Below are 19110 nucleotides of genomic sequence, written 5' to 3' on the forward strand. Positions count from 1 at the left end.
GGTACAGCCGCGCCACCAACCGCTAGCTACATACATACACGTAGGTATGTATGTATAACGGCTTTACAACATCAAGCCACGCCACCACCAACTATATATGTACATATGTATGCATAACGGCATAACAACAGCAAGCCACGCCACTCGCAGCTAACGGAGTATACAAATATAACGGCAGTGAGACGAAAGCCAAAAATACAGCAACAGCAAAATAAGACTGCGGCGCGGGATAGTAGCCACATAGCAACATTACTTCCAACGGGTTTTTGTGTGCTACAGACTGCAGCGAGGGAGTTATGCAGACGGGTGAAACTATTATGCATACATATGTATACGTATATAAATTTTTATACATGAAGATTTTTATTATAAATTTTTAACATGTTCCGAAATTGCAAAACATTTTTCAATATAAAGTAAATACTACTATGTTTTTTGCCCAAAATTGGCATTTCTAATTAAAATATTAGAATGAAATTGAAATTGAATTGATATAATTAAACAAGGTTGTACTTATGTGCATACATGTACCTCCATTTTTTGATAGCCTTAAGTGCTTTATTTGATTAACAAAAATTTTTTGCGAATTTATGATTGAACCATGTACATACATATATATATGTATTTCCATTTCTCCTTTTTAGCGCTAAGTGCCTCATTTGATTAACAAAAAAATAAAATTTTCGAACTTATGATTGAAACATGTACATACATATACATATATGTACTTCTATTTCGCAATTTTTCTAGCACTAAGTGCTTCATTTGATTAACAAAAAAAAGCAAATTTTTTTTTGAATTGAATTGACATAATTGAACTAAAAGTTCTGAAGTATATATGCTTCTATTACTCCATTTTTCTAGCATTAAGTGATTTATCTGATTAACAAAATAAAAAACTTTTGAAATTGAATCTATAAAACCAAATTAAAATTTGCGATTACACACATATGTACTTTTCTTGCTACATTTTTCTAGCTTTAAGTGATTTATTTGATTAACAAAAAAAAACTTCTTTTTGAAGTAAAATTACAAAAGTTTCGCGGTTATGCACATACATACATACATATATGTATATGTACAACAACATACCATTAAGGCACTTCATTTGATTACATAGAAATTCAATGCCTTCGACAAAAATTTTAAATCCAAATAGAGCCTATAAAAATTAAATATAAGCGAATATTAAAAAAAAAGGGAAAACAACAAGTTCTCAAAGGAATGAATTAAAAAATAAAAACAACTAACATTTTCAAGTATCCGCCTAGATATAAGGGACGCTTCTCAACAACATTAAACTTTACTAGCTTTAAGTGATTCAATATAAGTTTCTTTTTCAACAATATTAAAAATTACTAGCTTTAAGTTACTCAATAATATTTTTCCCGATCGATTTAATTGCTTTATCTTTTTTTCTAAAAATACAACTTGCTGAATTTATCGAAAGTTAATACAAAACCATGTAGTGATGTACATGATTACCAAAATTTAAATATTCGACAATCTTTGAAATCTTTTGAAATACATTATAAAAACATTAAAGAAAAAAACTAACTTTTAATTTGCATGTGAATTTGCACGATAAAACCTACTCCTTTTGCATGTGAAATACTCCCAGCTTCTTTGCATGAAAATTTCAGCGGATTGTGGACTAAAAGGACATAACTCAATACAGTTTGTAAAGTTTATTTTTCATTTTTTTTTAAACTCGGTGAACGGCAGTTAGCAGAAGCAATTTTTCTTGTATTTTATTAAACTTAACGTGTTATGACCAAATTTGACGAAGAGTTTAAAGAAAATTGTTCAGAATTTTTAAAAATTACGAAGCGAATTTTGCAAAATCGTCCTCTTTCGACAAATGCAACAAAACTTAACGAGTATTCACTTATAAATTCGTACAATAACATTTTATTACACGTCAAGGGTCATAGCGAATCGTGTGAGTTTAGTGAAGTACAGGTAAAGTTCACACGTTGCAAGGATCTTTTACGCAAGTGTTTTATAAAATTGAATTGTCAGATTAAAATTCCAATAGAGCCTCTAGCATTAATTTTCAAAACAGATTTAGCTAACTCTGATAGCGAAGAAGAGTACTCCAACGCAAAATCACAAGCTTCAGTGAGTTTTGCCATTAAAAGAAGCGCTTCGCTTCCAAGCTAAAAGATTCGCTAAGTGTACTAGAGACTCCGGCAAGTGCAACTAGTTCACCTAATTTTTCAATTTATTCCAAAGTTTTGACAAAACTGGCCACAGCAGAGCAAAATAAGTCTTTTATAAGCTTTTGTGCTTCGATTATTAGGGAAAATTATAGTGGAGATCAGTTAGCGCTCGAGTCGTTTTTAGATAAGATTAGTTTGATTGAGGACTTAGCTGAAGAAAATTTGACCAGAACATTAATTGCATTCTTGAAATCCAAGTTAAAGGGCAAAGCCCGCGAAGCCATACCTACACAAATAAATTCTGTTAGTGACATAAAATCTGCTCTACGTAATAGAATCAAACCTGACAACTCGAAAGTTGTGGCAGGGAAAATAGCGGCGTTACACGTTAACAACAACAATTATTCAGACTTTGCCAAACGCGTTGAAGAATTATCCGATTCACTTGAGCGGTCGTTAATTATAGAAGGAATGACTCAAGAAAAGGCTCACGAAATGGCGATTGAGCAAACTGTTAACGTGCGTCGTCTAAACGCCAGGTCTGACTTAGTAAAATCTATTTTAGCTTCAACAAGATTGTCCGATTCTAAAGACGTAGTTGCAAAACTAATTGTAGAGCAGAATAATGAGGAGAAGGAGCGTCAGGTTTTAACTTTCTGATCGCGTGGTATCAACACGTTTAGAAATTCACGTGGTGGCTATCGTGGGACTAACCCAACTCGCAATTTTACTGGTTATAGGAATAATAGGTCATTTTCTTCTAATAATAATAACTTCAATAGCTATAACAGTCAACGATAACGACCCGCTAATGGAAACCGCTATCATAATAACAACAATGGTTCACGGGTTAATTCCAACAACAACACCAATAGGAACAATAATGCACGTAGAGCAAACGGTAGGAGTAGGAATGCAAATGTCCGTGCTTTAAACGCTCATGCCCCTCAGGAGCGAACACTGGGGGAGCAGGAGTTAAACAACTAGACGATTTTTCTACAGCAAAAAGCATTTACTGCTTAAACCTAAATTATTCAGATTTTATTCAATTACAAGTTTCCGGGTCTAATAAATTATGTACATTTTTTTTTTAGTCGACACACAAGCCGACATCTCCTTAATAAAAATTTCAAGTTTTTGCCAAAACTTTCCAATCGATACGAATGATATAATCCGCATAAGGGGCGTTACTTCTAATACTGTTGCTACTCTGGGTAACATAACGACAAATTTGACTTTTTCGGTCTTTTTTATAAAACATACGTTACATGTGGTTAACGACGGCTTTAATATTCCAGCAGACGGCATATTGGGTAAAGACTTTTTAAAATTCAATAAATGCTACGCAAACAATTGCATTTCCTTCTGAGTAGGTAACAAAAAAGTCGCGATTCCGATTCTTCACGGAACTGAAAGCGATACCTGCGTAATTCCACCCAGATGCGAAGTTTTTCATCGTTTTAATTTAGGAAGTTCACCAGAACCACTTTTTGTGGAATCACAGGAAGTCGATAACGGTGTATTCAAGATGCATAATTAGTACAAGCAACCCAATCGTCAAAGTCATGAATACCACAAATGATATAAAATACGTAAAGAACTGTAACATCCGGACTGAAAAACTTTCTTATTTCAATGTTTATTCTATAAATAAGACAAGAAACAATGAAAACCGGACAAAAGAACTGATTAACATTTTGAAAAAACAAGTTCCTAGTTACGCTGAAAGCAAATTACTTAACTTGTGCGTAGATTACGCAGACATATTTGCACTTCCCGATGACAAAATGACGTTAAATAACTTTTACGAACAAAAACTACGTTTGACAGACAATAACCCAGTTTACATTAAAAATTACCGATTACCATATTCCCAGCGTGAAGAAATAAATCGCCAAGTTAACAGGTTATTAGAAAATGAATTAATCGAAGAAAGTTATTCGCATTATAATAGTCCTTTAATTGTCGTTCCAAAAAAAGATATTAATGGAAAAAAGCGTACCGTATGTGCGTAGACTTCCGTACTGTTAACAAAAAATTGATTGCCGATAAGTTCCCTCTTGCTCGAGTAGACGACATTCTAGATAACCTTGGACGGGCGAAATATTTCTCAACCTTAGACCTTTTTTCAGGGTTTCATCAAATCCCTTTACATATTTATTCACGTGACGTTACCTCCTTCAGTACGGACCGAGGAGCATTGAGATGGAAAGTATTACCGTTTGGGTTAAATGTAGCACCAAATTCATTTTCGCGTATGATGACAATTGCTTTTTCCGGTATTCCGCCTAATGTGGCATTCCTTTACGCTGACGATATAATCGTTATTGGGTGTAGTGAAGCACATCACATTAAAAATTTAGCGAAAGTTTTTGACACTTGTCGAAACTTCAACCTAAAACTCAACCCTAATAAATGCAATTTTCTTCGGCCGGAAGTTACATTCGTAGGCCATAAATGTTCAGCCAAAGGTCTGTTGCCAGACGACACCAAAATAAACGCTGTTAAAAAATATACAAAACCGACTAATAAAGATGCGGTTCGACGTTTCGTCGCATTTGCTAATTATTACAGGCGGTTTATACCAAATTTTGCGTCTCTGGCAGCGCCTTTAAATAAATTAGGCAGGAAAAAAGTTGAGTTTACTTGGGACAGTGCGTGCGACAATGCTTTTGAATCATTAAAATCAGCGATAATTTCCCCAAATTTTCTACAATACCCAGACTTCACGAAACAATTTATTATTACTGTCGATGCCTCGAAAGTTGGGTGCGGTGCTATATTAAGCCAAAACAATGACGGAAATGATTTGCCGATATGTTTCGCGTCAAAATCTTTCAAATATAGTATATGATAAAAATAATAAAATTTCAAATTTTCAAGTTTGTGCACATTTAAAACACAAAAAACTCGAGTTACTTAATTTTACAATTGTTAACGAAAAAACGAATTTCGATGAGTTACTTTCGCGGCTTGAAGTAGAAGCCAACAGTCGTAATATTAAGACATTAGAAGGGCCTAAAGATGATTTATTTTTCAAATATTTTACAATTTCGAACTTAAAAGCAGCGGAAATAAAATTTTAAAGAATGTACATATTATATTGACGGATCCAGTCGAAACTGTGACCGACGACGTAAAGAAACACCAACTTATGACAATATACTATAACGACCCAATAAGTGGAGGACATTGTGGACTCAAAAGATTATATGCAAAAATCCGTACAAAATATTTTTGGAAAAATAAGACCCGCGATATATCAAAATTTGTCAAGAATTGCGAGAAATGCTTACTAAACAAGCCAAAACCAAAAACAAAGGAAACCCTTGTTTTAACGCCAACACCTAACAAACCTTTTGAAATAGTGATAATTGATACAATAGGGCCTTTGCCAGAATCAACAAGCAGTAACAAGTTCGCTGTTACTATGATTTGTGATCTGACAAAGTATCTGGTAACCGTTGCTGTTCCAGATAAAAGCGCCAAAACAATCGCCTCTGCTATCTTTGAAAGTCACATACTAGTATACCGCATAATGAATTCCATCAGATCAGACTTAGGAACTGAATATAAAAACGAAATATTGTCGGAACTAACAAAACTCTTAGGGCCGTTTGCACCATGTCTAGTTAATTCTAACTCCCAGTTAAACATCTTTATCGACGTTATCGACACCCATCATATAACATGTGATCGATAAAGCAGTCGATGTGCTTAACTGACGGATCTACCTCCAGTTAGCGTTAACTAGACATGGTGCAAACCGCCCTTAAAGATTGATCATAACTTTTCGACAGCACACCATCACGAAACAGTAGGCACAATTGAGCGAAATCATCGCGTTTTCAATGAATACTTTCGTGCATACCTAAATGAGGCTATTTTAGACTGGGACACTTATCTTAAGTATTTCACCTTTTTGCATAATACTACTCCAAATTCTGTTTTTGACAACAAATTTACTCCATTCGAACTAGTTTTCGGAAAAACACCGACTTTACCGCAAGAATTGAAAAAGGAAAAAATTTATCCCATTTATAATGTTGAAAATTATTCAAAAGAGGTTAAGTACCGGATGCAAAAGTCACATGCAATAGCCAAAGAATTAATTATCAAACATAAAATCCGCAACAAGAATTTGTACAGTACATATTAAAGAAAACGATCTCGTTCTAGCACAAAAAGAACCCCGAGTCAAACATGAAAATATTTATCAGGGTCCTCACGTTGTAACTAAAGTAGATGGTGTTAATATTACTATTTTCGATAAAGAAAAAGATAAAGTAAAAACAATCCACTAAAATAGAGTTCAAATAGTTAGTTGAAACGTTCATCTCAACCAACTACTATTTTAACATATAACAAAAACATGTATATGAATTTTTCAAGTCAAGCAAACAAACAAAAAAAATGTGTAAAATGAAATATTCACTAAATAGAAATTATTCGCCAAATGAACACAATCCCTTCATTTATATAAACGCAATATTATAGATACTAGAGAAAAATGCCTTAAATGTACTTACGTTTATTTATAAGAAACAAAATAGTAATAACTAAATTACAATACCTTAAACTACAAAAGAAAATGTTACTTAAGACTAAAAAATTTTTAATGAACAAATATTGTACTATAAAATACTTTCAAATTAAACATTAAAATGTATAGTTAAATATTTCTGAAAACAAAAAAATATCCAATATAAGACTAATTTAATTTTTTTTTTCCAATTCAAATTAGTCTAGCCTAATACTAATTGCCATTAAGTAATTTTATATAATATATATTTAGTTAGCATGTTATGGAGTATGCATTTCCAAATTGCTATGGACGAACGAATAAAAGTGGGGAAAGAAAATTAATATAACATTCTCGTTCCTCCAAAGCAATTTGACATACTATGTGGAAAGAAGATTTTACAAGTCTGATCACCTTGTAAAACTTCTTTTCCCATAGGCGGTTGGTGTAATGGCGCCACACACGATGTTGTAACATCTTATATGGCATCACTTATGTTGCCCAAAATAATAAAATTACATCGCGTGTGTTGTCAACACTGGCGAGCTTACGATCCACATTCGTTTCTAGAAGGTGTATCGTAGGCTGGCTTCAAGAAAGCATTTCAATCGCTACTCGGCTTTAAATTGAAACGGTTGTCCGGAAAACTATATAAGAGAAATTAAAAGTTAAAATTAAAAGTTAAAGAAAATTAAATACAAGAAAATTACTGTAAAACGCAAGTAGTGTGCGGGTGTGTTTAATTAAAAGTGCTTAAATTAAAATAGAGGAGCGGCCGTGCAGGGTCTAGCAACCTGCCAAGCATCGAGCAGAAGCAGCGTGGGAGTGTCCAGCAGCACCAGCAAGGAGTAGCGTGCAGTAATCCCTTTGTTTGTTGAGTTTTTGTGAGTTGGGTGCTACGCCCCACGTACCAAGCGCTTCCGTACAGGCGCATTAAAGTACCTTACTTCAAAACCTACCTGTAAGCCTGTGGCAGTTAAACGAAGTAGACCTAAGGCGGAGTCTACAGCAGAACCAGCTGATAAAAGGGCAGACACAAAAAGCACGCCCCAGCAAGAAGAAACGTTGGCGAAACGATGGTACTGTGAGGTGGCCAGGGATCACCTTCAGGTCGCGCTTGTCGACGAAGCCACATGCAGCGGAAAGCCCGTTCAGGAGAGGTGGGTCGAGATCGAGTCAGAACTCTCTGAACGGGCGGGCGACTATTCCAGGATTTGACTCCAGTGAGTCCCTGAGGGGTTGCCGGATTTTCAAATGTAGAGATGGGTTCTCTAGGGAATTCCTCGGCAAGTGCGTAGCCGAGCTCGGCAACGCCTGGGAGGGTTTGAAGCTCAAACTAATCCCTGCCGAGGAGGTACCTAGGAAACCCAGGGCCCGCATTTGGCTGTCGAAAATGGCTATGGACAGAGACAAATTGATCCACTTCCTGCAACGGCAAATCCAGAAATACCCATGAGTGACTGGGTAGTCATTCGTGCAGAAAAGCCTCTAGAGGGCGCGCAGAGTTCTTAGTACCTTCTGAGGCTTAACGAAGAAAGTATTGAGCCATTGAAAAAAATGGACAACAAGCTGCTCTTCGGGGTGACAACAGCCAAACTAAAAATATTCCGCTCCAATGAGGCGATTCCAGAGGCTGATATCGAGGATGCCAACCAGATGTTGGGCGATATGAACCTCAAGGGTTCCGCGAACGAAGAGGTCTCTGAAGGTGCCAACCAGGCACCCTAAGGCTGCCTCGGACAAGCTCCTGGTCCTCCTAAGGGAGGAAGACATCGACATCTCGTTGTACAGGAACCTTGGGTAAGGGACCTAGAGGTTAAGGGACTCACCGACGCCCGCTATAACCTCTTCTACACTAGTATATCAGGTAAACCCCGCGCGTGCGTATTGGTTAAAAAACATATTAAAGCTTTCTTATGTTCCAATTTCAGCTCACCGGATACGACAATCGTCAACTTGGAGTTGATGAATAAACAAAGCTGTCTTATATCATCCGTATACATGGCATAGGGACAAGACGTCCAATTTATCATGCTCTCAACATGCGTACTTGAAAGGGAAGTCAACGGAGACTGCCCTGCATGAAGTGGTACGTACAATTGAGAGTTCGCTCTACTATAAACAATTTACAATGGCGTCCTTTATAGAAATCGAGGGGCCCTTTAATAATGTCAGTGTAGATTTCATCTATGAGGCACTTATGGAAACAGGGATTGATAACTGTGTCCGGGCTTGGATAGTGTCGCTGCTAAGGAGCAGAGTAATACATGCCGAATTGGGTTACCAAAGCAGGGCCGTATATGCAGTGAGAGGCACCCCACCGTTACTATGGCTCATGGTTTTAAACAAACTACTGGTAAAGCTGGACTCTCAGAGAATCAAATCGGTGGCTTACGCCGATGACGTAGCGATATTGGTATCGGGTCAGTTTCCTTCGGTCATAAAGGAAATTATGGAAAGGACTTTAAAGATAGTAGATTCCTGGGCCATAAGCTGTTCTCTTAGCGTAAACCCAGAGAATACTGACCTTATGCTTTTCACAGATAAAACAAAATTACCAAATTTTGATAAACCAAGGTTCCGAGGAACGGAACTGGATCTTTCAAAGAAGGTGAAATACCTTGGAGTTATTTTGGATACCAAACTTAACTGGAAACCAAACACTGAGGAGCGTGCTAGGAAGGCCACGGTGGCTCTCTATGCAGCCAAGAGAATGTTGGACAACAGATGGGGTTTGAAACCAAGATAGTGCACTGGATGTACACAGCTATAGTCCGACCCAATATCTCTTATGGGGCGCTGGTCTGGTGGCGAGCCCTTACTGAGGATTACGTAGTTAAAAAGCTAGGCGGAATTCAGAGGTCAGCTGCCGCTAGAGTAACAGGCGCAATGAGATCCTGTCCGAAGGACGTTTTGAACGTCCTTTTTGACTTATTACCTATAGATATGTTCATAGAGAATTCAACTGCTAACAGCGCGATCAGACTGCGTGCCCTGGGTCTCTGGAAGGAAAGACCGTTCGGGCACGGTTCCATCCTAGACGCAATACCGTCTGAAATTAAATCGCTCCCCATTGACTATATTCTGTCGAAATACTGGGTTCACCATAAACCCCGCACGAAATTCCCAAGCCGCAGTGACTGTAACCAGGACTGCCCTTCAATAGGTTCTGTCGCAGCTGCAATGACCCAGGCTCAAAAGAGACAGTCGAACACTTGCTGTGCGAGTGTCCAGCCCTCGCAAGGATGAGGCTAAAGACACTCGGAAAACCAGAATATTTTAGAGTGCAGCTGCCTCTCTCTGTATGACGTACTGAATTTTATTAGAGCCGCCAAATGGCTGTAGGTTTCACGAGTCGTGGAATCAAAATGCAAACTTGCCAATTGCTTGTCACCTGAGTGACAATCCACTTAAACCAACCACCCATGTTTTATTTTTGAAAATTTCTATTCTTTCAAAACTCAGTTATCGTTGAATAAAGGTGTGAGTCGGCATTTCCGAAGATTTCACGAAAAATTTATAGTCGGGCTAAGTCGCTATTGAGAGTTTACTACCCTGCAGATAATTGAATTAGTTTGAAAATAATTTATAACCTACTTTATTTTCAATAATAACTAATTGAAATTCTGACTATTTTACCTGCAACGAACACATTTATTTAACATGGCGATGTCCTAGGAAGCAGTCAATTGCCTTTTCCTGCATGTATTTTCAACTACTTTAAAATGAGTTTGGCTTAAACAACATCAAAGTCAGTATGTTTCAATTGAATACGCTTTCGTTCTGCACTTCACAGATGCTTGTTCATAACTAAGAAAAACCGAAATTAAAAATTTAAAATTAAATGAGATTTGAACATGGACATTCTTGGCTGCGACCAATTGTAGCGAACATCTTTGCACGCTCAGCTACAGCCAGACATGTAAATGTGCTTTCGAAGGTTCAGTTTGAATTGTGTGCAAGCAGCAAGTCGACTGTCCGACTCTGCATTTAATTTCAACTACTTTAAAATGAATTTGTTTTACACAACTTCAAAGTCAGTATGTTTCTTTTGAATACGCTTACGTTCTGGACTTCACAGATGCTTTTTAATACTTCCAAGACACAAATTATTATTTTTTTAGCAAAAAAGAGTATATAAATTCGTAACATTTACTCATTTCATTTGTTTTAAAGTAGTCTTTCAATAAGTTTATTTAAAAAAAAAATTACTTGTTTCCGTCAGGGTAATTATACACAGTTTATTAGATAAAAATTATCGGCAAATTCAACACAAGAAAATCTTTACATATTAAGTTGTGCATCATGTCTGGTTCAAATCGCTTCTTACAGAAAATAATTTTGTCCACTTCGAGTAATTATAGTAAACCTATCAGACAGTGAATTATCATCGTAAATAAAAAACCAGCTGTAATATCATGCCGAATAGAAAGACTTTAATTAATGAAATAGCGTAACTATTTTTTTACATTTTCAATTTTTAAGTTATCTTGAAGAAATTCGACCAAGGGTTGTCTACGCCATATCTGTGTTTGATGGGTTGCCGAAGTCATGATACTGTATTTCAAAAACAATTCAACGACATTTGCTTGTTTGAAATGAAGCATTGATATGTACATACATACATACATACCCAGTAGAAATTTTAAGCAAACGACATCGCTGTGGGTGGCATGAGCTTGCTGCTGTGTATACATGCCAATATAAATGAACCTTCATTTCCATTTAACACGCGTGGTTTCTCAGAGCGTATGCGTACTTTAATCATGCACTTGTACTACTGCTGTATGCATATGGCTATATTAATGTTTCAAACATACAAAAATGCATTAATGGAACAGTATTAAAGCATTCTTACAAGATATGTATCCCCATATGTAAATGCTACTTTTCTGATACATTTCAATATACGGGGACATAAAAACAAGTAGCATTTATGTACATATTCAAATGCATATCTTGTAAAAGCCCGTTTGTGATGAAAATAGTATCGCACAACACGTCTGTTCACTAAAATTTTTGTACAAGACTGGAAATATTACAAAAATTCCACTTCAAATTTATCAAGAAATGTCCTTAACACAACGACAACGTTCATTCGCTTGCAATTCGCTGGAATTTGAATTTATTCGTGGAAATTCATGACTACGCATGAATTGTTCACACTATTCACTCATATAGCAAGCATTCTTCACGCATGCATACAACCGATTTCTACTGGGTACGTACGTATACACATTCCTCACAACTAGCCTGCCAGCACGTTCTTGGCGCCATCAGAGAGTAAAGCAATTGAACGGTAGACACGCAATAAATACATACATACATACGGGACGATAAATTACCCTTTACTACATTCGTCGTGCTTTCGGCAACAAGTCAAATGGCTTTCAGCAACAAGTCAAACGACTTCTGCAACAAATGAACTGCGGCGTCTTGCTTCGCCAACCGACCCAATGAGCTCTCATGCTTTCGGCAACCGTTCAAATGCCGCGTTTGCTAGTTTCGTGAACGAGCATTCAGAATACTGTTTTGCCGAAGTCAATATCAGTATGAGCTGTTTAGTAGCCCTGACAGACATGTGGTTTGTACACCATGGTATGCTTACTATGGATTTTGATACTATTTCGATGAGACACACATCTAGTACGTATACCGATGTTTTGTTTCTTTATCACAACTGATAGCATGTAAGTATGCCATTTTGCTCGCCCTGCTCTTACAGTCGCAATGGCCGAGTGAACAGACCGCTAGAGTGCCACTAGAGAGATCCGAGTTCGAGTCCCCGGGGACGCGTTTTTTTTAATGATTTATTTATTTTTTTAATTCCATTTTAAATAATATGAAGATTTTAATGTTAAAAAAATACATTTTGATTCATTTATTTTTATGATTTAAAGTACCTAGGTTTATTTCATAATGACATTGTTGTTAAACAAATATTTCCTCGCTTCATTTACGCGTTCTTTTAAATAAAATAGAAAGCAATTTTCTTTTCCTCCATATCTTTCTTTTAGAGACTAAAACGTGAGACAGCTTACTGAATACCAGGGTAAATATTTCAAAATAAAAATATGGAGGAAAAGATAATTCCTTTGTATTTTATTTTAAAGAACGCGAAAATGAAGGGAGGAAATATTTGTTTAAGAACAATTTCATTAGAAAATAAACCTAAATAAGTGCTTAAGTATCCTACAAATTCAATAAAAAAAATTTTGTTTAACATTATTATTATTTTTATTATTATTATTATTATTATTATTATTATTTATTGATGAAAATAAATATTCCACCAACATTTCTAGCGCATTAGCTGCTGATTTTTATTTAAAAATAAATAAAATAAAAAACAAAAAAAAACAATTAAATAATAAAGAAAAAAATCTACGCGAGGACTCGATCTCGGATCTCTCAAGTGACACTCTAGCGCTCTGATAACTCGTCCATTGCGACTGTTGGACCAGCGCGAGCAAAATGGCATACATACATGCTATCAGTCCACTGTCTCTGTTTGTTTTCACCACACATTTTTGTTGAAATTTTTTTTACTCTCTTTCTGTGTTTCATGGTATACTCGCTTTATACCACGTTCATTTTCGTTGTATAGGAACCAGTTTCAAACCACTTTGTACGATGGTATAATTGTGGTTTACAACGACAGACATGTAGTATAGAATGCTAGTATAGTATATAAACCATATGTCTGTCAGGGCTATTAAGTATCGTTCACTTGTGGTGGCTGTATTTGCAAGACAGCACGCTATGCGCTGGTATTCAGTCATCCTCTAATTTCTTTTAGGTATCGATACTACTAAGCCAACGCGCTGCTCAGTCATACAAAGCAGCAGTATTGATTGAGTTTGCAATAGTTGGCGTTCAACGCAAGCCAGTCTCTGGTTTTTACATTGCTCAAAGTACCTAACATCATTCAAGTGGTACATTTCGTCAAGAAAAGGATACAGGTGAGTCTTCTGTTCTGTAAATAAAAATGTTTGCATGTTCTCTCGAGACTAGAACTTAACCTTACACGACGGAAAATTTATGAGAAATGAAGACGTGAACTGATAAACAAAGATCAACTATACTATAAGAGAGTTGCGCAAATATGTATCACTTAAAATATTGTTAATTCAACACTACTCTGAGAAATTGTGAAACATCTCAATCTTCTCAACTTATTTTATGGACATGATTCGAAGACAAGCACTTCTTTGGGTGTGATGAATAAGCTGTTATATTACTTGATTCATTATTGTTATATTCATTACTGTTTTTCAGATAATAATTATAATTGTCTATTTATATATTTTCAGACGTTTATTTGAAATATTAAAGCGTAAGAAAAAGTCCAATGCCAAAAAATCGGAAATACTTTCTTGGTTGTTCACCTACGAGTTGCAACTATTACTCAGAGATATTTGTTACGGTCAAATGAACGATTCGACATCATTTAGTTAATACTTCTTTATAGGTCCCAGAGTAATGTCGCAGCAATCGCGGAAAATAATTAATTTTGAATGTGAGGAGTGTGGGAGTCAATTTGGCGACGATTACAAGACAAGACACGAATCATCTAGACACAATGGGAAACGTGTAAAAGTCAAACATGTCGGAGCTCCGTTAAATCCATTCGAAGCTTCTAAAAAGAAAACTGCAAACTCAACTGTTCTGCCTTTGCCATCTTCATCAAATCCTAATCTTGATGGATCTGAACTTCCAACTGCAACAGGACATCTTCCTGTATCTTCTTCACGCGAATCACTGCAAATTAACCAGACTGCTGATGCTTCTACTCAACTCACCCTTTAGCAGTTAGATGATGTGCATATGTCATATTCACAAATACCGTCACTTTCATCATCAGAACTACATTCAATAGATTTGCCCCTATTATCATCCCGTCCTACATCACCATCAAAAGACGAAGCTGGTCTGAATTTAACTTGGATTGATTTTGCCGGCAAAGTTGCAGAATTCGCTACAAATTTTGAACAAGTTAATCAGCTCTTGAGTCGAATGAAGAACGAAGCAGCACCAAATTTGACTGCGTTTTTGGTAGACATGATTAATTGTTTAACGAAAATTAACGAAGAAAGTGATGAGCTGCTGGAACTCGCCAAAATAGAAGTAAAAAACATGACAGAAATAAAACGCATAATTTGCACGTTGGCAGCGACGTTTTTGTAGATCATGACCCTTGAAAACGTACAAAAATATCAACAGCTAATGGGCGAAGATACTTAAGATCTCTTGGACCATATCAGCCTAAACTCGACATTTTCCCTAAAAATGCAGATATACCCTCATCTACACAATGTCGATTTAATCCAGCGTGGTATTCCAAGTTCCTATATTTAGAATACAGCCCTTACAAAGATGCTGCCCTTACAAAGATGCTGCATTCTGTTTTGTTTGCTACTTATTTCCGGAAGGGCCAGGAAGATCAAACGTTCATCCGGAATGGATATCAGTGGGTGTCCGTCAGTGGCATATAATGGAAAGCAGAGGACAAGATGATAAAGGAAAACTTCATTCGCATTTTACTTCTGAGTCTCATGGATTAGCTGTACGCGATTATAGCAATTTCGTGAACGAAGGAAACCACATTGATGCTTTATTAGACAAATCTAGCAAAGCACAAAAAATTCAAAAAAAACAAGAAGATGAGTATCATTCCAAGATTTTGCAAGTCTTGATTGATGTCGCAAGAACGTTGGGAAGACAAGGATTGGCTTTTCGTGGTCACGAAGAATCACCTGGGAAAAGCGATGGGAATTTCAAACAGATGGTCCATCTCGTTTCACGTCATTGTCCTTTATTAAAAAATGGTTGGATGAAACATTAAAAAGACCATATCACGTGACTTACCTAAGCTCGATCACCCAAAACGAGTTTATTAATCTCTTAGGAACTAAAACTCAAGAAGCTATCGTAGATGAAGTGACAAATGCTTGTGTTTTCTCTGTAATGCCTGACACAACCCCGGACTCATCGCATCAAGATCGCCTAGCTATTAACATCCGGTACGTGCTTGACTCTAAAGACGGACCTGTTCCTGTTGAACGATTTCTAAGAATGGATGCCGTTCTGACGAAAATACCGGGAGAAGAGTTAGCTGAAAAAATTCTGTCTGCTGTTCAGTCAGTGGGGATCTCGATGAAAAAGATCGTCTTTCAGTCGTACGATTTCGCCAAAAACATATCAGAAAAATACATAGGTACACAGAAAAAGTTGTCAGAAAAATGTGATAAAGAAATCTTTTATATCCCTTGTCATGCTCATCGAACAAATACTTTTGTCGAAACAGCATGCGAGCGCATTGATTACAGAATTTTTTAATGTTCTAGACTCTTTATATGTTTTTTTTTTTATGGAAGTACCAAACGTTTTAAACGTTTGCGCGAAGAACTAAACAGCATTCAGAATTCAATACAATTGAAAAATTTGTCAAAAACACGATGGACTGCTAGAGCTGTATCGGTCAAGGCAGTGTGGATTTCTCCAGAAGGTATTATAGATGTTCTCAAGAAAATCAAAAATGATTCAGAATATTTTGATAGCAAAACTCGTACTTCTGCTACTGGCCTGCTCAAAAAGATTTTAGATTTTGACTTTGTAGGTTCTTTATATTTCTGCAAAAATGTTATGTTTAAAGTGAAAAATCTAACAGAAAGCTTAGAAGCTGAAGAATTGAATGTCATCGATGCTGTGTTGTTGATTAAAAGTACTTCAGCGTCATTTGAAAAAATGGACGATGACATTGAAATTAATGCATTGATTAGCAGCTCAGTTTTATTTGCAAAATGATTTTGTAAAGCATCATAGAACGCGCCGTGTACCAAGAAGATATGATGAAATTCCAGAAACAGCTTCCAACTTTGAATTCATTACATTTTATCGAAAATAATTTAGATCTGTGCTGCAAGTTTTCAACAGTTGTATCAAAGACAATCTCAAACAGACTTTTTCGATGTTGATGCTAATTCAAAAAATTTTTCAATTCCCTGTGGATGAAAGCAATGTAACAATGGAAACAGTTGAATCAATTATAAAATTGGAACCTACATTATTCAAAGAAGAACCAGAATGCTTGCTAGCTGAGTTGCAAATTCTTCTCGAATCATGTGATCAATGTACAAATTTTGGAGATATTTCCAAAGTAGTGTTCAAGTTGAGAGGCGTTATCCACCTCGCATACAAGCTTGTTTGTTATATCATGACTGCTCCAGTGTCATCGGCTTCCTGCGAACGCTCTTTCAGCAAACTGAAATTAGTTTTGAATGATTTGCGGACAACAATGAGAGATTATCGCTTGAATTCGTTAATGCTGCTGTATTCTGCGAAGGATAAAGTAGATGAAATTGACTTGCGTGAAATCGTTAAGAAATGGTCAATTTTAAAACCCCGCAGTGTGAAAACCTAAAGCAGATATTGCTATTTATGAAAACCGTATCAAAAAATATTTAATAATCACTTCGTACTTTGATAGTTGTAGTAGTAGAGTCATTTATGACTTAAAACATATGAGCGCAAACATATGTTTTATATTCATTACTGAACGTTGTTTGAATAAAATTGTTCAATAAAACATAAGCAGAAGAATGTTATTTTACTTATAACTCATTTCTATTCTACCATGTGTCACCTATTTAGTCGGAAAATTGTCAAGCCTAGGGTCACGATATCGAACCGAAAGTATCGATATGGTACTCATTTAAAGTATCGCTTTAAACATATCGGGTACTCATTAATATCGGAATAAAAATACTCGATATTCGAAATATCGATACCAAAAACCAAAAAATTTATCTGAATATAGGTCTCGCATATAGGAAAAACAGCTCCCCATAAAATACAATCGCCGTTCAGAGTCGACATAAAACTGTAGGCACCCCCTTTGTGCCACAACATTAAGGCCCACGCGACAAATCGGAGGAGAAGTTCGGCCAAACACTAAAGCTGATGCCACATAAAACTTTTGCTTCGCTTTATGTGACAGATTCGCTTTGACAGATAAGATGAATTGTATGAAAATGCACAAAGCACGCCACATAGATCGTTGAAGCTGCAGCGCGAAGCGAAAAGATGGCCAACTCCCATCTTTTTGCGCGCTTTGACAATCAACCGGTTTAATATTTATTTTGTTTCGTTCAAATTCGAGTTTTCATGTAGAAACATAAAACTTAATTACATTGCTGATATTTTTTAAGCAAAATATATAAAATCCAAAGCAATTTTGACGAGTAAAAAAGCAGTACAAAACTGTTTTCTTTGCGTTCTTTGTGGCATACCTTTTGCGTCTGGCGTTTCGCTGGCAAAGTTATAAATGTCACGCAAAGCTACAAAGTTTTATCTGGCATCAGCTTAACATATTGTATAAGCGCCGGACTTTATTATTATTACAACACGTAGTGATTGAGGTGTTGGCTTAAACACCGAGGCCGCGGGTTCAAATCCCACAACATGCAATCCTAACCATAGTACAAATTTCTGTACTTTAGAGCCCAATTTATATTGGGCAGAATTGTTACAGGCCAACTTTATACGCGTGCGTAAAAAGCGATCGATTTGACATTTATCCTCAGTTTTCATTTTGGCGCGACTATGAATTAACAATATTTCTCAGCAAACTTCTGTAAATTTGACAGAAATGCAACTCTGAGAAATCACGCACGCAAATTGATTTGGGTTTATCAAATGAGAAAAACTTGTGTGTCTGCGTAGAAAAACTCTCGCCGGTAATATTAGGTTAATAACATTATCCTTCTTCTTCTTCTTTTTTGGCGCTGTAGCCGCCTAAGCGATTTTGGCCGAGTTCAGCAAAGCACGCCAGTCGTTTCTCCTCTGTGCCAACTGACGCCAATTGGAAACGCCAAGTGAAGCCAAGTCCTTCTCCACCTGATCTTTCCATCGCAGTGGGGCCTCAATCTTCCTCTGCTACCACCAGCGGGTTCCGAGTTGAATACTTTCAGAGCTGGAGCGTCGGTGTCCATTCGAACGATATGACCAAGCCAGCGGAGCCGCTGTATTTTAATTCGCTGCACTATGTCCATATCGTTGTAAAGCTCATACAGCTCATCGTTCCATCGTCTGCGGTACGTCAACAGTAACGTGGGTGCCAAGGCGCGAATGCGCTGATTGTTTGTGTGATGAGAGAACATACTTCGTCTTGTCCTCGTTTACCACCAGACCAATTCGCTTTGCTTCTCTATCTAACTTGGAAAAGGCAGAACAGACTTCGCGGTTTTTGTTACCGATGATGTCGATGTCATCGGCATAAGCCAGCACTCACACGCTCTTGTAGTAAATTGTTCCTGAGTGTTTCAGTTCTGCAGCTCTTATTATCTTCTCCAACATCAGATTAAAGAAGTCACATGAAAGCGAGTTGCCCTGTCTGAAACCCCGTTTTGTGGCGAACGGCTCGGA

General features: G+C 36.7%; 1 long non-coding RNA gene across 1 annotated transcript; it reads right to left on the minus strand.

Moving 5' to 3' along the window:
• Positions 1 to 16306: 16306 nt before the first annotated feature.
• Positions 16307 to 17352, minus strand: LOC118748667. The gene is made up of 3 exons (XR_004994112.1): positions 17166 to 17352; positions 16750 to 17103; positions 16307 to 16688 (listed from the first exon to the last, which is right to left on the minus strand). It is a non-coding gene; the product is annotated as an uncharacterized LOC118748667 (long non-coding RNA).
• Positions 17353 to 19110: the final 1758 nt, after the last annotated feature.

The sequence above is a fragment of the Rhagoletis pomonella genome, unplaced genomic scaffold (genome assembly GCF_013731165.1).
Source record: "Rhagoletis pomonella isolate Grant_MI unplaced genomic scaffold, Rhpom_1.0 Rhpom_scaffold_00001, whole genome shotgun sequence".
In the NCBI taxonomy this organism is placed as follows: domain Eukaryota; kingdom Metazoa; phylum Arthropoda; class Insecta; order Diptera; family Tephritidae; genus Rhagoletis; species Rhagoletis pomonella.